The sequence below is a fragment of the Temnothorax longispinosus genome, chromosome 8 (genome assembly GCF_030848805.1).
Source record: "Temnothorax longispinosus isolate EJ_2023e chromosome 8, Tlon_JGU_v1, whole genome shotgun sequence".
Taxonomy (NCBI): domain Eukaryota; kingdom Metazoa; phylum Arthropoda; class Insecta; order Hymenoptera; family Formicidae; genus Temnothorax; species Temnothorax longispinosus.
Genome location: NC_092365.1, coordinates 21034189 through 21050739, shown reverse-complemented (window position 1 = coordinate 21050739; position 16551 = coordinate 21034189). Strand labels below are relative to the sequence as shown.

Below are 16551 nucleotides of genomic sequence, written 5' to 3'. Positions count from 1 at the left end.
TTTTTCCCCACGATAAATTCAACGCGTTGACGCGAATAAAAATATACGCGACGTGATTAATTTACTCGCACAACACACTGGCGTTTAAAAGCGTTTGATACAAGGAGCACGTTCGAACGTCATCAAATATCGGATTTCTCCCATGTATCGATGTTATTGACTTTGTAGATAAAATTTCACATGGCGCAGCCATTGGCGAATGGTTAACTCAAAAGTACGTACCATTCTGCGCGCTCGATGATTCATCGGGTAAATACAATTAAAATTTTTGTTGCAGATCGAATAACTGCGTGGAGTAGATAGCTTCGAGGACTTTAAAATAGACATGTGCGTCGAGGATCAACCGGACGTTGTTCGCCAATGACGCAGGGTGAGTGAACAAAATACAACCATGTTTTGTATCACTGTAAATCCAAGTGTGTTATTTCTACACGCATAAACGTTTAAAAAATGACACATTTGACTGAAGCTCGTTTTACATGTTTTGTTGCGGGTTAAATTAACACATTTAATCGTATTAAATTAAAAGTTAATACGTTCAACCGTGTTAAATTGCGTGATTTAAAACGGCAAGAAATGTACAAGAAGAGCTTCAGTAGTTAATAACATACTTGGACTTGCAGTGATGTCAAGAACCCATCGATTAATCTAATATACTTGCTCTCCGACAATGTTCCACTCGCAAGAAAATATCTTTGATATTGTGATAGTAATCACAAATAATAATAATAATTTCTCTTCTGTATTTTATTGAACTCTTATTAAGTTAGCGTTCCTCCTATCAGCGCTAAATAAATTTTAACATTGCACAATTATTAGGTACTCAAGTTTGGTACTATAGGTATTTGTGAATACCTATATGTGTTTGGCAGAAAATTATATAGATATTGGGAGGAGGGACTGACTTAACAATCATTAAATTAGGTGCTCGTTCCACTTTGCAGAAATTTGAACTTAACGTCGACCGCACAATCAGTTTACAAGAGTGAAGTTGTATTAAAAGCTCCTACGTATATTTAGTATTAAAATATTCAATTTTTAATGTACTGTTAAGATATTAAAACCCGACCAATATATCAAAAGTTACAGCCCTTCAAAGTACCGCGCTTAAAATAAAAAATTATTTTACCGGAGTTCTCGCGGGAGTTCTGGTGGCCCCCCGAGGAGTTCTATCGAAAACTATAAGGGTCCGAACCAATATTTAAAACTATTAGGGTCCGAAACGCTCCGACCAATATTTTAAAATTTACAGCCCCTCAAAGTACCGCAACTCGAAAATATTCTAAGTCCCGAGGGTAAATTTTAAAATATTTGTCGGAGCGTTTCGGACCCTAATAGTTTTCGATAGAACTCTTCGGGGGGCCACCAGAACTCCAGCGAGAACTGCCGATTTCCGAAAAATAAAATTACCCCTCGGGACTTAGAATATTTTCGAGTTGCGGTACTTTGAGAGGCTGTAACTTTGAAATATTGGTCGGAGCGCTTTGGACCTTAATAGTTTTCGATAGAACTCTTCGGGGGGCCACCAGAACTCCAGCGAGAACTGCCGATTTCCGAAAAAAAAATTACCCCTCGGGACTTAGAATATTTTCGAGTTGCGGTACTTTGAGAGGCTGTAACTTTTGAAATATTAGTCGGAGCGTTTCGGACCCTAATAGTTTTCGATAGAACTCCTCGGGGGGCCACCAGAACTCCAGCGAGAACTTCCAATTTCCGAAAAAAAAATTACCTCTCGGGACTTAGAATATTTTCGAGGTGCGGTACTTTGAGAGCCTGTAACTTTTGAAATATTGGTCGGAGCGTTATAAAACCTATAGGGAACTCTAGTACTCGTCGAAATCTTTCTGAATCTACCATAAAAAATTGATTTTTTTTAAAAAGTGGAAATTTTTTGTTTAACTTTGACATTGATTTTTGGGCTTATTTGAACGGAATTCTTTTTAAAACCTATAGGGAACTCTAGAACTCATCGAAATCTATCCGGAACTACCATAAAAAATTTATTTTTTCAAAAATGGGGGGCGCCGTGAAGTTAGCCCCCCCATTTTTAAAATGGTGTTTTCACCACTTTAAATGACGGAACTCTCTTTAAAAACTACAGAGAACTCTAGAACTCTTTCTGGGGAATCCAGAACTCTAATAAAAATTTCCGAATTTTGAAAAAGGGGGGCCAACTTCACAGACATGTTGATGAATCCATTCATATAAAACGACCTTAATATCTATATTACTTACTACTTAAACTAGCTTCTTTATCTTTTTTTATCACGAGATACGCTAACACTCTGAGTCATGAAAGTCATAAATAAAAGATATCAAGAGGCGACAAATCGTAATCGCGCGTAATCAGTAAACAGAAATACCTATACTATTTTCATTTCATCACTCTTTATTACTCCGAGAAAGTTCATGAAAAAAAAATGAAATAGATACAGAAGCTTTCTTTACAATGAACAGTCCAAAGGCGATGAGATTAAATTACATTCCAATCTCCGTCGAACATGAAGAACAATCGTATTCATTCGGGCCTGATTTCGATTTCAAGGTACTCTAAATGCAACTTGCGCTTAGAAATTGATCTCGCGTTTCCGCAAGAAAGACCGAGGTTGCTTGGCAAATACGACCTACCGCGGCGTATAGATAGAAAGAACGGAGGCGGAGAATTTTCTTGGAGATACGATGATTTGACTTGAAGAGAAGTGGGAGCCTGAAATGCGGCTAGAGGAAAATCTCTCTCTCTCTCTCGTGCAATTATCCGAATACTGGGAACAGTCCGATGTCAAGAGAGGGAGGAAAGAGAGACAGAGAGTGTGGCACAGTTCCGTACACGTGCGAGAGCTCGTGCGAATCGTGACATATTACGCGTCGCGGTATAGCTGCTTCCGTGAAACGACGCTCGACGAGGGCGACGGCGACAGCGACAGCGGTGGCGGTGATGCCCCTCGTTATCCATATGCAATATGCATGGAAGAAAATATGCGCATGCCGGTCTATAATTTAGCGGTAGCGGACGGAGGTCTATGTGAGATCTGTGCGTGTGCAAGTGCACCTATGTTGACGGAGACGGAGAGCGCACATCGACAGAAACCGGCGCGCTCGGTGAGTTTGTTGTGTGCTTGTCCTTCTCTTGGTCAACATCTCATATCGTCTTTCGCGGCCATTGAGATGTACTGAGGTACGTACATAGATAATTGATAGAAGTGGAAGACATTTTGAATAATATTAACGTCTTCGTGAATTATTATGAAATTATAATTAATTAATAAATTTTAGCGACTACGATTTTGTCACAGAATTTATGAACATATTTCATTTTTATCTCTATGTATAAAATTATGCACAAAATTTACCAGAAGGGAACGAATATTGCAAGTGAACCGTATTTTCGATAAAATCAGATTCACCGTAGACAAAGAACGAATCAATTGCGAAGTTTTACGTCCAATTTGACCGTTGACGTCCGCAAATTGAAAACGAATTCCAGAACTGCCACTCTTTGTGTTTCGCTATGACGTTGCGGGGAAATAGAGAAAAATATCGCTTTTGTTCGAACGATATCGGAAATGGAATAAAAAAAAAAAAAAGGATCACAAGTCTGCTCGCGTGGAAGGCATACGAAAAATGTGGCAGAAAAAATTGCGACAACGCATGCCTTTGTCGACTGTGAAGCTTGCCTCAATATAGAATTCCCAGAAAACTATCCCATACATATAGTTGTTATGCGCGATTCCGGTACCATCTGTGGAAAATTTAGGATTTACGCGACAATTTTATTCGTCGCTTTTAACAAATATTTAGCGTCACGGCGCTCTTTGCAGCAAATCGGCCGGCATGTCCGACGTCAAAAGCTGCCGCGCGTAACAACGCAAAAGCCATTTTTTGTCCGAAAATTTCGCGGATGAATCGGCGCGTAGTGTCGTAAAAAATGCCACGCCGGTCGCGCGACAATAATATTCGCGACGCGCCTTCTACATCGTCCGATCCGTTCGTTACGCTGTGGCGCAGATAAAAGTTATGCAGGCCCGGAAATTAGAATTCAATCGATAAATCACTTCGCGAATCGATTTCCACGGTGGAAGCGCGCCAAGGCGAGTCCCGAATGGCCCTCCGCAGATATAACGCAGCTCGCAACTGTTATTTCGGCCAATTAGTTATCCGCACAGCACCCGCAGCGCGGAAAATAGCGCGCGAGAACGATAAACATATAATATTGATCCCACACAGCATTATAAACGAGCACATTAGAGACATATTGAGTGCAGAGAATTTGAAAGAAGCGAACGATTATGTTATAATTCCGGCACTTGCTGGAAAGAATATATATTAAAGATATCGCGTTTCTCTCTCGCCAAACCATTATTTCCTTGAAATATAATTTATAAGTTTTACGCATGGTTTGCGCAAAATCTTACAAGATTTCCTTGGAATTTGCGCTTGTAAGAATCTTTGGAAATTCCAAAGGCGGCGTGGCGTGTGCCGTTGCGGTCTCTTTTTCAACAAGGGCTTTCAAGTCGCCGGGTATATGTATATATATATATATATATATATATATATATATATATATATATATATATACCGCTTAACGAGAGACGGTTCAACCCGTTATTCCGTTTAAGTAGAGCACAAAGGATCCGGAACCTTGTGACGTTTCAGGAAGAATCAGGCCTTAATGGGGTTGTTTTTCACATTTCATGCGCGGCAACAAGGATGAATGACAGAGAGCGAAAAAAACTGAAGGTGTATATTATATCGCGTGGGTTGTCGAGAGGATTATCGGCCTTAATCAAACCTAATGAAAAGGGAGATCGAGATCGAGACGGAAGAGGACCTTTCACCTAATGGTTTGAGAAACTGTTGAGAAACCATATCCGCCAGCATACGCCAGCGTGACCATTTATGGCCGCGCAAACAGTTCGCGCGATAATGCACGTCGATTAAGCTAGGTTGAGAATGTATTCCCTTTTGCCTTTGCGCATCGCGTATTTTCATAATTTTTTCCCTCGATTTCCCCCGGAAACTTACACGATCAACCGTATCGAAAAAGGCAGAAAATCGCCTTGGGACCAAGAGAAATATGTATACGTCGTATGTATTTTCTGGGAAAATAGAATATACCTATGTACATATTGTGCAAGCTACAATCTTACCGTGCATCGCTGACAGCGAAATTTTAGCCATATTCTTTCACGTTTAAATCACCAAATAATTAATAAAACCTCTATTAAATTAACCTCCTACCAGCGCTAAATAAATTCTAACATATTACAAAATTAGGTGCTAATTAGATGCTTAAAGCGTTTGAAAATTGCATACATAAGGGAAGGGGGAGAGTTTATAAATACTGAATATATAAATTGAACAAAACGGACGTTTTAGAATTACGTAATAATTAGATCCTCTGAGAAATCACTAAGGTAAACCGAAAATGTGTTATAATATTTTTCAAATATTGTTCTACCATAAAAATCAACCATCTCCTAGTCTGATAAAGACAATTCATAGTAAAATATTAATATCTGTTTTGTTTTTAGTGTCAAAATACTTGTCTATTAATGTAATATTAAGATATTAACCACCGAATAAAGTGCTCGCGTTCAGTTTAGCAGGAATTTGAACTTTTTAACGTGACTTTATTCTTGATCTTCAAGCTAGTGGCGCGATCGACGTTTAAGTTAAAATTCTTGCTAAATTGAAAGAGCATCTAATTCGGCGGTCGGAGCGCTTCGGACCCTAATAGTTTTCGATAGAACTCTTCGGGGGGCCGCCACCAGAACTCCAGCGAGAACTGCCGATTTCCGAAAAAAAAAAAATTACTCCTCGGGACTTAGAATATTTTCGAGTTGCGGTACTTTGAGGGGCTGTAAATTTTAAAATATTGGTCGGAGCGTTTCGGACCCTTATAGTTTTCGATAGAACTCCTCGGGGGGCCACCAGAACTCCCGCGAGAACTCCGGTAAAATAATTTTTTATTTTAAGCGCGGTACTTTGAAGGGCTGTAACTTTTGATATATTGGTCGGAGCGCTTCGGACCCTAATAGTTTTCGATAGAACTCTTCGGTGGGCCACCAGAACTCCAGCGAGAACTGCCGATTTCCGAAAAAAAAAATTACCCCTCGGGACTTAAAATATTTTCGAGTTGCGGTACTTTGAGGGGCTGTAAATTTTAAAATATTGGTCGGAGCGTTTCGGACCCTTATAGTTTTCGATAGAACTCCTCGGGGGGCCACCAGAACTCCAGCGAGAACTGCCAATTTCCGAAAAAAAAAATTACCCCTCGGGACTTGGAATATTTTCGAGGTGCGGTACTTTGAGGGCCTGTAACTTTTGAAATATTGGTCGGAGCGTTATAAAACCTATAGGGAACTCTAGTACTCGTCGAAATCTTTCTGAATCTACCATAAAAAATTAATTTTTTAAAAAAAGTGGAAATTTTTTGTTTAACTTTGACATTGATTTTTGGGCTTATTTGAACGGAACTCTTTTTAAAACCTATAGGAAACTCTAGAACTCATCGAAATCTATCCGGAACTACCATAAAAAATTTATTTTTTCAAAAATGGGGGGCGCCGTGAAGTTAGCCCCCCCATTTTTTAAATGGTGTTTTCACCACTTTAAATGACGGAACTCTCTTTAAAAACTACAGAGAACTCTAGAACTCTTTCTGGGGAATCCAGAACTCAAATAAAAATTTCCGAATTTTGAAAAAGGGGGGCCAACTTCACAGACATTTCATCAACCACATTTTTTTTACGTGAAAAAACCATGAACAAAATTGGCGCTCCATAATCTATCACAATTTTGCTTGATGATAAAATAACCGGTTGCGAACAGGAAAATTAATCATACAAGAGAGAGAAAGTGGGTCTAAGTCAGATGTTCCCCCAAAGGGACTTCCTCTCGCTTCTTTCATTTTCTTCCCTAGCTTGTTACTGCAGCTCCATAGTTTTTGCGGTTACCCTTCTTGCCATTGCACTTTGCAGCGTTCTTTGCTGTCCGTCCCAATCATCTCACCAAGTATACTTGAAGGCATTGCTGTTTATAACCTATACATAGTTAGCGTCGACAAAGTCTTACCATTAGACAAAGACGAATTGCAAATACCCGGGTTTCTAGCTCGGTAATTGCGTGCCTGAACGAAGTTTTCGATTGCTAATTTGATTGCGGCGAACTAATTTGATAGCGAGTAAACTAGAGAATGACGGCGAGTTAATTAATGAATTTAACGAGTATTTGTCGTTTTCGCATAGTTTATTTCCGTAGAAATGGCGAAGCCGTAACAAAACGAAACGGAGACCGTAGACTATAAATCGAAACTTTTCGTAACAATGGTATACGTTGAAACATCTGGAAAAAGCCCGATGCAGAAATGATACTCTTTATTCTTGTCTCTCAATTTTCATTTGATCCGCGCAACAGCTGCCTCGGCTACCGTATACGGCGTATACGCTTTATTAAAGCAAGTTATGAAGTTTATGAATGCTGCGTCCACGCCGGTATTGACTCCCGGAGAAATACGACTTTGATATACTTCCCGGCGAGAAGATGAACCGGCGAGTTCGTAAATAATGAGAATTCCATTCGACAGAGAGTTGCCGCTCCTTTCCTTGAAATTCCACCTTTCGCGTAAAGTGTAGCGCGCGGCTTACGAATGCTCGTAATCTAGCAAACCTCGCGTATATCCGGCAGGTAATTCGAAGTTCAAACTATTTCTCCGGTTTTTCTCTTACCCCCGAGGAAGGTACCGCTCCGGTTCCTTTCCCCCCGCCGCCTTTCCTTTCTTTCCCTTTTTTTTCTTTCACTTTCGCGCGTTTGCATTTTTCACGACGCGAGCGAATTCACCGTTGAATTCCTCGCTCGAAATCTCACCGGCAGCTTTATACGGCTGTAGAAACCGTGGAAAGGGTAATGCATTTCCGTGCGTGGCAGAAGTGTTCCCCGATTGCACAAAGCAGATTGCATAATCAAGCCGAGACTTAGTTATAAATAAGTAGAAAAAGACCTCATCCGAGAGAGCAGGGCGCGCGCGAGGATTGCTTCGAGCGATTTCGTGTACCATAAACCGTTGAGGAGAAATTATTCCCGAGCAGCTAACACAATTGCGGCGGTTACCGTAATTTTATATCGCGAATTGGCTTCGTGAACTCATGCGTTTCAACTGGTCTATTTATAATACAATGAAAATTTGTGGCGCGTCAAATCGCCATATTAATATTTAATGATCGAAAATAGAGAATAAAGTAACAGGATTATCTCTCTGCTTTAATTAACTGTCTTGTCGCGCTGTCCCGAAATACATACGCGATGAGCCGCGAGAGAATTAAGCTAAAATAATTAAATTTTTATTCGCAATGCTACAAAACAAAGCGCGCGTATTATACGTGTATATCCAGATATAACATTAGCTAAAGTGTCAGTATATCCTTTATCTTTTTCCTTTTCCAGAATTACGTAGTCGGAATAGCCCAAGAGAAAATATCTATTTAAAAATGAGATACATAATAATAATAGCTAAGATCTCTTTCTCTCTTTCTCTGTGCTTCTCTCTTCTCACCCGTCAGAGCGGTGAACTTTTTCACGGTTCCCGTAATCATAAAAAGGGGGGAAAAACCACGCTCGTGCAATGCGAGCGACACAGAAGAGTTGAAGATTCGCTACCGTGCGGTAGCAAAAAAAAAAGGAGAGAAGTCGTTTTCCTTCGCGTCACCGCGCGTATAATGACTCCGCTTTTGGCGCGCGTGACCGCTTTTCAACGGTAATGTAAGTCGTCTTTTGCGATAGAGATTGGAATCGATCGGACGTGCTTTCGCAGTTTAAGAGTTGGAAATTACTTCGCTTTCGAGAGGTTTGCACGGGGCGTTCCGTCGTTCGCGACTGCGACGCGCGGGTTCGGCTGCATTATCGTGTGCCGCAACTAGTAATAAGCCAGCGCGCTGAAACGCGGATTCGATGTAACCCCCGCGGCTGCATACAATGTACATACCTACCACTGGGCGTGGGGCGCGCCGTTGCACCCGCACAATGCGCAAGTTACGCGTGCACAAGGCGCCACTCTGTGAAATCGCATCGAACCGTGTCAAACCGACGATGTTTCGTGCGATCTGAAGCGCGAGCTCGCGGTCTCTCGCGCGCACACGCACACACACACACACACACACACACACACACACACACACACACACACACACACTCCGCTTCTCCCATCGCATCGATCCCGCGCGGAAGCGCTTTGTGCGAGCGTGTTCCCTAGTGGTCGCGTCAACATAAAGTTCTCGGCGGGAACTACTACGCTCGTGGACGTATCGACAAGAAGGATCTTACCTAACTCGAAACTTGGCAAAGTACTATTTGCGCGGGGATGAATACCGCAAATACAAGACTCTAATTACAAACAATTGATAAGTAGAAAGAGCAGAAAAATCTTTTAATTGTTTATAGATCAGAGGTCCGTCGATCTTGAACTGAGCTCGCCGGATTGTGATCGTCGCACAACACGCGAAATTTCGAGTTCGAAAGCGATGCAGGTATGCGGAAGCGTGGCCCGCGCGTGATCCCATTGTCGGGCAAGCGTGCGTATATATGCGTTATCGACGTACACGCTGTATCGACGAAAATATTTCAATATAACTTAAATTCCGGAGTAACGGCGAATCCAGAACAACAAAGTCTAATTGTAAAATTAAAATAAATCAACGTCGATGGTTTCAATTTCCTTTTAACATCGCTAAACTGTTTTAGCATAAAACCGAGATCAGGCCACAAGTAATCTCGCGGGCAATGGCATTAAAATATCGTGATAATTAAAAGCAGCGTTCAGCGAGACTCCGTTTTCGCATTCACCTTAAAAAGCCTTAAATCGTCGAATCCATCAGACTCTTCAAGAGACGCGGTCGGTGCGTCGTATGCAAAGTCCCGAACGTTGCCATTCCGCCGGGGTTAGCCTCCGAAACCGGAGAGAAGAAGAAAATCAAGAGAGAGAGATGTCTCAAGTTTGACCCACTCTCGCGGAAACGAGGAGATAAAGACAACCCAACCTCGCAACGGGCCGGAATAAACGCTAAGAAAATAATCCCGCGGGTTCCAAACGAGATGACGCCTCTCCCGCCTCCCGCCCCCTTCGGCCCCCCTTCGCCTCTCCAAGACTGCCGTGAAGCTCTTAAACCACCGTATTCATGAGAATACCGTGGAGAAGTACCGTCGCACAGGTGGATATATACGCCGCATTCAATGCGCATAGCAGCCCTTCCTGACTTACCCGCCTCCATCCCCCTTTCCGGCCATTTTCTCTCTTTTATTTCTTTCGACGACGTCGCTCGTCGCGCGCGTTCCCTAAGCGCATTCGTGCTCGCGCGCATGAAGCGCGAGACGAAAAGTAATCTGATTTCAGCGGATTCGCCGAGAAGCTGCCTTTCGCTCGTATGATTAATGCACTGAGAAGCTGGAGGCATCAATAAAATACCGGCTTGCGTCTACGGATAGAATCTGCACCTGACTTTCAGCTTTACTCTCGTTCGATTAGCACGATTATAATACAAAGAAGAAAAAAAATATACTTAAATCTACAATTATTCTCATATTAGTGTGGTTACATGTTCAATTAATCGGCCCAACGTTGCGTCGGCCGTGATGTTAACACGGAACACCCCGGATGTTAATTACGTCCAATCTTACTGATGGCAGCAAATTAGCGGTCTGCGGTGAACGACGCGGAAAATGCTAATGTGCATCGTGCTTTACTCGAAGGAATACTTTGATTTTGTCTTGTTACACGCGCGGTATTTAGCGAAGCGTTTTCCGTTAATGAGATGCGCCAACAATTGCTGACTGCAAAAATGTTTACCGAGCAAACAACTGGCCGCAACAGCGTCCCGATGGAATAGCCTCTCGAGAGATCAGAGCTGTACTTTGTACAATACAGTCAACTACGTCGCGGCGGCCTGACATCGAAAGGTGTGTCAACATCACTTTGATTCAGCTATGCTCGCTCATCGCTCTCATCTTAGTTGCCTCGAGGCGAAAGGGAATTTCAAATTGAGCGCTGTACACCCAATTTCCTCGATTAAACAAATTTCGACTGATAAATTCGAGATATATTAATAAATGTGTAAACAAAGAGCTGACAAAAATGACAAAGGTGACAGAAAGATTTACATAAGATAAATTTTACTGAAGGACAGGACAGTAAAAAAAAAATACTTAAGAGAAACTTTATAAATCAATTTAAGATAAAAAAATTTATAAAGTGTTTTTTTTTATAAATACATGTTAGACTTTAAAAAATAATATAACCTTCTAAATCTGTGAATATAAATATGTAAAAAGCGCGAAAGTTCTTTAAAGTATAGAAAGTGTGTTCCAATTTATATACGTTTTGCATTTACAACCCATTTACGGCAAATACTCAAATGTCATCTGCACGTACGGCTTAATTAACTTTAGTTGAAATTCTGGATTAATACATGCGATTATTTTATTTACAGAACCCGCCGGTATATATATCGGTCGAAAATGTAAATGTTTGATAGTGACAGAACAACATCACGTAGAACTTTTAAATTTATCTCCAACAACCCTCGAGCAGTATGCCGTTTCGTTTAAACAAATAAAAAAAAATTTTTTTTTAAAGACGACAAAGCGATGATTCTGATAGCCGAAGTTTTACATTTCTCTGGCAAACGAGAAAGAGCTCAAAAACCAAGCGCTTTCCTTTAATAACTATTATATATATTCTGCCCTAGGGCTTTCCATCTTTAATTAAATCGCATGAGGTTACACCACCGAAGGGAATTCCTGTTGATTTAACTAGACGCAATTAAGATATCTCAAGATTTACGGGAGAATAAAAGAAACTCCCACGGAGAATATCGATATTCTTCAGAAGCTCTAGAGATTTGAATTCGCGGGACGGCGCGCGGCGGCAAAGAGAAACTCTCCCCTGACAGCTTTCGTTGAACACCCACACCAGCCAAGGACGACAATGATGCTCGTGTACTAAGATTTAATCGCGTCCGGAGGGAGAAGACGGGAAAAAGGCAGGAAGCCTGTAAGCAGCAATTTGTCCTGCTGCGGAATGAAGAAGCGATGAAAGGGCATTTAAAAGTTTGCGGACAAGCGCGAGCCGACTTCACGGTACGCTAAACAAAAGGGGGTTGGTTTACGGCGATAAAGGCGTCGAACTTCCTTCCTTCCTTCCTTCGTAGGATGTAGTTCCCTTTTGTGGAGACACGTGAAAGGAGGATAATACCGGAAAGGAGAGAAGGAGCGAATGAGAACGAAGAAGTCACGAAAGTATAGAAAGAAATCGAGAAAGTTATCGGAGGGTCCAATATACTTAAACCGCCGCCGTTCGTTCCTTTTTCCGGGCCTCTCTCGCCGTGCTCGAACGCCTTTCTACGACGTGGCTGACATCCAATAAGAAAACTCGACAACCCCCGTGAGAAAACACGTCTCGCTTCGCTCGGATCGACAGAAAGGAAACGGAAACCGCCTCTCGTTACCGATTGCGAAAACAGACGTGCGGCCGAAGACACGCGGCCAAGAGTAGATCGATGCTTAATTACTGCGGAAATTCCTTTCAAAGTGCTTCCACGGAGGAACAGAAACCTTCGGCGTGTTCCAGACGAAATCCGTGTAGTTTACTCCGCCCTCCACCGTATTTGCGATTCCGACGGGCGAAACAATTTATTCGCGAGCGATTGCGAGATGGAATTACACCTGATACCTTGAGAAACTGTTTGCTTTAACGGCCCGAATCAATTCTCGATCTCGATACCCGACATGTAAGACATCCGAAAAAGAGAGAAATGTAGAGAGAAATGCCGCTCTCTCGTATAGATATTTTTCGGGGAGGGGTCTGTCGTTTAAATAGACCTATCCGAGCCGATAGGCAACGAGACTATTTCTCGCGTAAGAACGTGTCTGCGTTGACCACGAAGTGCGGGCGTGATTCACGTTAATCGTCAAAAACCGGCCTCCCGTGATATTGGGAGCGAGCTGGGCGCGAACGGAGTAGACCTCTTCTAAGCTAGCAGGACCAAATTGGCAGAATCAAACCGGACCTATCAGAATATTTAGTACCCATTTTGTACTATTTTGTACCACTAATAACAATTTTGTATCCTGTGCCATTTCGGAGAAAATCGTGGCGGTGCTACCTTAGCATTAAGCTAGATGTCGAGAAATTAACACAAGTGTGTAATCAGTGTAAAAAATGTCTGCTGGACCGTCGGTCACCCGCAGTATCGGCCCGTCGAACGTTACAAAAAGCCGCACGAAATCCCAAATACGAAAACCGTCGCATGAATGGACAATCGAAAACCCCAAGCTGCGAATCAAATACAAAATCAAAGCCTCCACCCCTCTCAGAAAGCGCCAACCAAAAAGTAAGGTGGCGCCCAGAACCGCACACCAAAAGCACAGAAGAAACCAAAAACTATCCATCGCCACCTCTCACGGATAAAAAAAGCTGGCAATGTTCTGTACGGAACACATTGAGTCAAAAATTCATTCTCTCACGGATAAAAAAAGCTGGCAATGTTCTGTACGGAACACATTGAGTCAAAAATTCATTAAAATAAAGAAAAAAAAGTTGGGAAAAGGTTTCTTCTGGAAAAGATACATCCAAACGATTTTTGAAAATGAGGTGCCAACTTTACAGTGGCACACGCAGTATGCATATGTAAATAATTTAATTTAATAAAAATTTAACAAAACAAAACCGGAAAAAACTGTAAGTTGCGCATATATTATAATCTATTGCCTTGAAAAGGATAGGATCGGAAATGGATGGATTCTAGAGCCTATCAATATGTACTTATTGGTCAATTGAGGTATTTTTTTTAACAACTTCATTTCAGCTCAGCGTGAATAATTGCAACTCGTGACTGTATTGTCGATGCGTTGTATTTCAAACAGGCTGCCACAAAAGATCAAGATGAGTGAGACGAAAAAAGAGCAGCTGTGAATAGAACCTCGAAATAGCGATTCTCTGCGCGTCACAAAATACGCGGCGTTCCTTTTTATCCGACGTGAGTCGATTTCAGTGACCCTGAATCATTTATTAACAAGCATGATTGACGAAGAAATTTAATTTCGCAGGAAGATAAACATTAATTTAGAAAGTCTAATCAGCAAAACTATATTTTTCTTTTTTGCGAAGAGTCCTTAAATGAGTAAAATTAGATATATGTTCACACACACATCGCACAAAAAGAATTTTAATAAACCGGAACCGGAAAAACACTGATTTGCGTAATAAAACATTATACATAAAAAATAACTCACCGGCCGATGCGCAACAGCGGAGTTGTAAGTTGTAACCCTGCGTTGATCTGTAACATAAAAATATTTTTACATTAAAGTAGGTGTCCAAGATAATATTATCTAATTAACGAATATCATGCAATGGACGAATCAAAAGTTGCGCACTTGAGAAAGTGGCGGATATTCCGTCACAGGACTGACAGGACTGACAGGACAGCAAAGTAATAGATGAATAACAATTTAACTACTCACCCCACGGTTGCTCCGCCGTCGCCCGATGCCTCTCCAGGCCTCCTCCTCCTCTCCACGATTCACCAGGTCCTACTCCGTTGCAGCGTTGGTCCGTTGGCCGGTTGGCGCACTCACTACTCACTGACGACGTTCACGAAAATCGACGATAAGATCGCGTCGCTTATGATCGCGCGATATTTTCGACACTTTGCACGACACTTCCGGCATTAATCTCGCGACGCAACGGAAAAATTACGGCGGAGAAGCTGTATGATCCGTTCGACGCCACGTCCATCGGCCCGTGCCGCGATCTCCCGCAGGTAGACGAACGTGGCGTCGCGTCACTTCACTCGCGACGTTCACGAAAATCGACCGATGTCGTCGCTTATGATCGCGCGACACTAAAGGCACGGCACTCCCGGCATTAATCTCGCGACGCGGCTACGGAAAAATTACGACGAAGAAGCTGCGAACAAAGCTGCATGATCCGCTCGACACCCGTCGGCCCGTGCCGCGATGTCCATTGTCCCGCAGATAGACGATAACATGGAGACGATGTTGACGAGCGAAAATCGACGACATCGTCTCTTATGATCGCGCGACACTAAAAGGCATGGCACTCCCGGCATTAATCTCGCGACGCGGAAACGGAAAAATTACGACGAAGAAGCTGGAAACGAAGCTGTATGATCCGCTCGACACCCGTCGGCCCACGTCGGCCCCGGGCCCGTGCCGCGATGTCCATTGTCCCGCAGATAGACGATAACATGGAGACGATGTTGACGAGCGAAAATCGACGACATCGTCTCTTATGATCGCGCGACACTAAAAAGGCATGGCACTCCCCGGTATTAATCTCACGACACGGACGCGGCGCGTACTTCATTACACTTCAGGCTGCGTTCGCTTTGATTGCTTTCGGCACGAAAGCGCCCAAAGTGCGAACGCAGCCTTAATTATACAGCGACGAAAGAATTACGGCGGAAGAACTATAGGTACGATCCGCTTGTCGCCCGTGACGTGACGGCCGTGACTGCCCGTGACGATGACGTCCCACGTCCCGCAGCCCGCAGGTAGACCGGGTAGACGCGACAAGTGAATCTAACATGGCGGAATTTAGCAAATCGCGCGCGCGGACCGCGGCCGTACGGCCAACTTCACTCGTCAAGAGCAATTGTCGCGACTGTCGCGAGGACGCTACTTGCTCCTCCTACACCTGTACTTTTCGCACTTTGAACAATAAATAACATCGAGATTACTTTTACGTATTGCAATATAAGCGACGTAAGAGGAATAAATTGATGAATTAAAATCAAAGATCAAAGAGAAATATCCGCGGGACATGCCAACCGAAAATAATACGATCGCTACTTTATCAATTAGGCGATTCAAATTAGGTGATCAATTAGGTAATCAATTTTATCAATTCAAGGCGATTTTGGTTAACTGCAATTAAATTATCGACTTATGAAAACGTTGTGTCTATTTCTTACGATCGCCAAATTGTCAAACACGATTAAATATGAGGTTAAACGTACGTTAAAAGGGACCGTGATCGCTAATTAAACACGTCGCGACGTCACTCGATGTAGAGTCCGTTCGATCCCGTGTTCCGAAAACCGAAAACGATACTCGACGGTCACCGGTCACTTTTCATTCTGAAGTCGAGCCGCAAGCGACACGACGCGAGACGGCGAGACGCGAATCAAGTTGACGGTTGGGAAAAGCGAAATTAACTGTCCAAAAGAACGTAATAGAAAGTCACTATTATCAAATGCGACATCCGTATCTAATTCCGCGAAGCACATGTATTAAGCCCGTGTCACACTACGTATCGCGGATCGGATTGAGATTGCGGATCGCGGATCGTAATCTAGCCAATCATAGACGAGGAGCTCATCTGTGATTGGCTGACATCCCATCCGCGATCCGTAATCCCAATCCGATCCGTGTCCGCGATACGTAGTGTGACACGGGCTTTAAGCCTTGTCTCCACGATGCTAGAGAATCGCTTCGAGATCTCAGACGGAGGAAAAATTGACCAATCACATTTAAGCAATT

General features: G+C 42.7%; 1 protein-coding gene across 2 annotated transcripts in view; it reads left to right on the top strand.

Moving 5' to 3' along the window:
- LOC139817775 (CD151 antigen) overlaps positions 1 to 16551 on the top strand; it is a 108179-nt gene that overhangs the window by 28897 nt on the left and 62731 nt on the right. For both annotated transcript variants that reach the window (XM_071786076.1, XM_071786075.1), the window contains exon 2: positions 278 to 370. The gene's annotated coding sequence lies outside the window, so the exon portion shown is untranslated. The remainder of the gene's footprint in view (positions 1 to 277; positions 371 to 16551) is intronic.